At 37.3% G+C, this 4919-nt stretch overlaps 1 pseudogene; it reads left to right on the top strand.

The window, feature by feature from the left end:
• Positions 1–2617: 2617 nt before the first annotated feature.
• LOC109454564 (CCA tRNA nucleotidyltransferase 1, mitochondrial-like) lies at positions 2618–4677 on the top strand (annotated as a pseudogene).
• The last annotated feature ends 242 nt before the right edge of the window (positions 4678–4919 follow it).

Below are 4919 nucleotides of genomic sequence, written 5' to 3' on the forward strand. Positions count from 1 at the left end.
CATCAAAAAAGGAAATACTTAGATTTTAATCTAACAAAATATGTGCAGGATCTACATGCTGAAAGATAGAGAAGACTAATGAAGAAAGAAATCAAGGAAGACCTAAATAAATGAAGATATATGTCATGTTTATAGGTGGAAGCCTCAATATTGTTAACATATCAATTCTCCTCCAATTGATCTATAGGCTCAACATAATCCCAATCAAAATTCCAGAATTTTTTTTTATAGATATAAACAAGCTCATTCTAAAATATGTGTGGAAAGACAAAGGAACTAAAATAGCTAAAAGTTTTGAGAAAGAACAAAGTTGGACAACTCACACTACCCAAAATTAGGACTTACTTTAAAGCTACAATAATCCAGGCAGTGTGGTATTGACACATAGATCAAAGAGACATAAGAGAGAATCCAAAACCTGAGCCTGATACACGTGTAGCCAGTTGATTTCTGACAAAGGTACAGGGCCAATTTAATGGGAAAAGGATAGTCTTTCAACAAATGTTACTGGAACAATTGAATAGTTACAGGCAGAAAAATTAAACCTCGACCTAAATTCATACCTTATACAAAAATTAACTAGGATTATAGATGTGAATGTAAAGTATAAAACAATAAGTCTTTTAGAAGGAAATATTCAAAAAGTAGAGTTAGGCAAAAAGTTCACAGACATGACACAAAAATGCATGATCATACATTTTTTAAAAATACTAAATTAGACTAATTAAAAGCTTCTGCTCTGCAAAATACACTGAGAATGAAAGACAAGCCACAAATTGGGAGAAAATATTTGCAAATCACATATCTGACAAAAGGTTTTCATCCAGAATCTATTAAGAACTCTCTAAACTCAACAGTAAAAAAAAATAAGCAAACAAAAAAACCCAAACACTCCAAATAGAAAATGGGCAAGAGTTGAAGAGATACTTCAGCAAAGAAAATGTACAGATGGTAAATAAGCACACGAAAAGTTGCTTTACGGCATTAGTTGTTATGGAAATAAAAACCAAACCACAAATTCACACCCATAAGGATGGATATAATAATACAAAATAAGACAATAACAAGTGTTGGCAGCAATGTGGAGATTTTAGAACCTTTGTGCACTGCTGGTGGAAATGTAAAATGGTGTAGTCACTTTAAAAAACAGTTTGGCAGTTCCTCAAAATGTTAAACATAGAATTACTCTATGACTCAGCAATTCCACTTCTATGTACATACCCCAGAGAAATGACAACATATGTCTGCACAAAAACTTGTACACGGATGTTCAAACAGCATTATTCATAATAATAAAAAACTGGAAACAATCCAAATATCCATCACTGATGAGTGGATAAACAAAATGTAATATATCCATAAAGTGGAATAGTATTTGTAAGCAAAAAGTACTGACACCTGCTACAACAGGGAAGAACCTTGAAATCATTTGCTAAACGAAAGAAGCCAGTCATGTATTATATGATTCTATTCATAGGAAATATCCAGAATAGGAAAATCCATATATACGAGAAGTAAATTAATGGTTGCCTAGGGCTAGGAGGAGGGGCGAATGGGAAATGACTGTTTAATGACGACAGGATTTCCTTTTCAGTGATGAAATATCTTGGAACTACACAGAGGTGGTGGTTGCACAACACTGGGAATGTGCTAAATGCCACTGAACCATACACTTTAAAATAGTTCATGATTAATTTTGTTATGCAAATTTCACCTCAATAAATTAAAAACAAAAGCCTGGAATCCAGGACCAATCATTTTAACCATGATCTCATGAGTACCCATAGTAGACTTACCCTTTTTGTCAGCTGCTCCACTAGCTCTGACAATTCCCAACTGTGGATTAGTCCAACCACTGCCTAACCCCTGGTGGTTCTTTGACAGTCTGTCTTTGTGAAGCCCTCAACAATGCCCAGCTCCAGGTTGTTTCAAACCCTTACTGCTCATCTAAACTATAACCACATCCCTCTTCCCTTCACGCTCAACAAATGGCATTCATCTCATAATACAAAGTAAGTAGGAACTATCAATTATCTGGTACTTAGTAGCAGCTCAATAAATATGTGTTGAACAGATGAATGAGCACTGTCCACTCCCCTCTACGTCACTACTACCAATATTGGTATCTGCAGCCTTTTCTCCCTTTCCTCTTGTCCTAAAGAAGTGTCGCTCAATATTCCTCCTTCCCGAGCTAGCCTCCCTGTCACCTTCCATGGCTTCTTAATGCCGCAGAAGGTGTCCAGGCTCCTTACTAGGTCACTTCCAGCCTCATTTCCCCTCACCCCATCACAGGGACTGTTTGCCCCGAATTCTCACCTGTCTCTGCTCTTTCTTTTATCTTGACTTGGCAAATTCAGTCAATCTTCAATAGTTACCTCAAGCCCATGGAACCTTCCCAATCCTTCCAGTCACTGAAACTTAGCATTGCATTTGTCAATAGTTAGGATGTTACTGGTAACACAAACAAAAATCATCAGGCACCTTTGGGAAGACAGATTCAGTGCACATGACAAATTAAAGTAGAGTGAAGGATAAATTACATAATAATAAGACATTATTTATGTTTTCACTCATTCTCTCATGAGTAGACAGTAGTTTTCCAGAAGCTACATGGAACATGTATCTCAACAAATTGAATGCAGAAGCAGATATGAGAATCCAGCTCTCTTTTATTAAACCAATCATTGAAGAGACTGGCAAAATGGAAAATAATGCTCCTCTTATCACTGATTTTTTTTGGGGGGGAAATATTGTTATTTTTCATAAAAATATGTTATTTGTGTTAATGCATTGGTTTTATTATTGCTATTTTTAAATGACTTAAATATTTACATATTTTTGAAATTTTTTGTTTTAATTTCGAATACAATACACATCAATAGGTATGATGCACATAAACAAAAGCCCTTGGGGGTCCTCATTAATTTAGTAAAAAAGGGGTCCTGAGGCCAAAAATTTTAAGAACCACTCCATTCCAGGATTTCTAAGCAGAGCTGTGGGCCTGCCTGAGGCTGGGTATCACATATTTGCCTGGAGCTGGTTACCCAGTCTTCTTCGACAGCATCTAATGATCTTGGATCAAAAGGATAAACAAAGACAATGTGTTGTTGAATTGAGCCACTATTGGGGTTTGGTTGAGTTGCTGTACCTGGACTAGTTGCTATACCCGGCTGTCTTGTTCTTCTAGATAAGGAGGATAATAAGCCCGTCGTCTTAATAAATTACTCTTCAGGGAAGTTCGCTCAGCTGCGACAGTGGCAGTGGGTGGATGTGTGGCTGGTGACGTTCTCCTCAGAGCTGAGGGACCTGCATCCCTGGAGGCTGTTGCCAAGACTGTGCCTTGTGAAGCAATATCTATTTTGTAAAGAATTTGCAGGCTCCAGAATTCCGATCACTTTTCACAGAAGGATTGAAGGGTCTGACAGCTAATGAAAGAAAGGCCTACCGTGTGTAATCTGAAACTATAGCCGAATCACAAGAGGCAAGTAAAGACTGCAGTAAAAAGCCTGGCTTTTCTGTATGCTAAGTGCTTACATGCTGTACAGGATGGGGCCTACTAACTTAGTGAGTAGAATTATTCGTTAAAGAAAGACATGAATTACGAATAGCAGGAGCAGTGCGGGATTTGATAAAGGGAGTGAAGGCGCAGGATGTGGATTTTGCCACAACTGCCACCCCCACTCAGGTGAAGGGGATGTCTCAGTCTAATGGTGTTCACATGATAAACAAGGGAGAGAAGCGCCGGATGGTTACTGCCAGGCTTCAAGAAAAAAAATTGAAATTACCAACTACGGATTGATGTCGTCACTGATGGAAGACATGCTGAGGTGGAATTCACAACTGACTGGCAAAAAGAGGCTGAACGCAGAGATCTCACTATAAATTTTATATTTTTAGGTTTTGATGGTACTTTATTTGACTACTTTGATGGTTATGAAAATTTGAACAATAAGAAAGTGAAATTTGTTGGACATGCTACACAGAAGATACAAGAAGAGCGTCATCAAATTTTAAGATATTTCAGGTTTTTTGGGAGAATTGTACACAAACCTGTTGACCATGTTCCTGAGACTTTGGAAGCAATTGCCGAAAATGCAAAAGGCTTGGCTAGAATATCAGGAGAGAAGATTTGGATAGAAATGAAAAAACTCTTATTGGTAACCATGTAAATAATTTGATTCACCTTATCTACGATTTTGGTGAGGCTTCTTACATAGGCTTACCTACTAATGCAAGTTTGGAAGAATTTAACAAAGTCAATAAAAATGTTGAAGGTTTTTCACCAAAGTCAATGACTCTCTTGGCCTCATCATTCAAAACACAAAATTGGATTTTAAATTGAAGATTTCAAAAGAAGAGAAAAAGCTTGGTTTGTCTGTAGTTAGAAACAGGAAAGATTTAAAGCAGTAGATATAGATTGTAGGGACTCTGATGCTAACACTTGAGTATGTGAGCTCATGAAGTACCTATCAAGGTGAGCTGGCCTTCTCAAGGACATGCAGCAGTGGTCCATCCCCGTTTCCTGTGAGTGGCTATGACTTCAGAAAAGTGGGCTTTTCTTCAGGAAAAGAAATCAGGGCTCTACAGCAACAGTTGCAAGAACAGCGGAAGAAAAGCAGTTACCACGTGGAAAAAGATGAACTTCTGAGTTACGTAAAGAAGACCCAAACACCATGAGAACTGACCACCATAGACAGTGGTAGCAGTCCTAACAGTGATTTCATAAAGTGGCAACTGTTTGAAGAAAAAATTGTTCTTGGTGTTTGCAGTTGAAATCACTGGATTCTTTTATATAAGGATTATCTATGATAAGTGTCAGTTCTTACCTGAATTCCAGAATAAACTTATACTTGAAAACAAAACAAAACAAAAAAACAACAAAAATAAATTACTCTTCATATTTTGCAAGGATTAGGTAG

This window comes from Rhinolophus sinicus, chromosome 4 (assembly GCF_057876585.1).
Source record: "Rhinolophus sinicus isolate RSI-liver-muscle chromosome 4, RSI-T2T, whole genome shotgun sequence".
Lineage (NCBI taxonomy): Eukaryota > Metazoa > Chordata > Mammalia > Chiroptera > Rhinolophidae > Rhinolophus > Rhinolophus sinicus.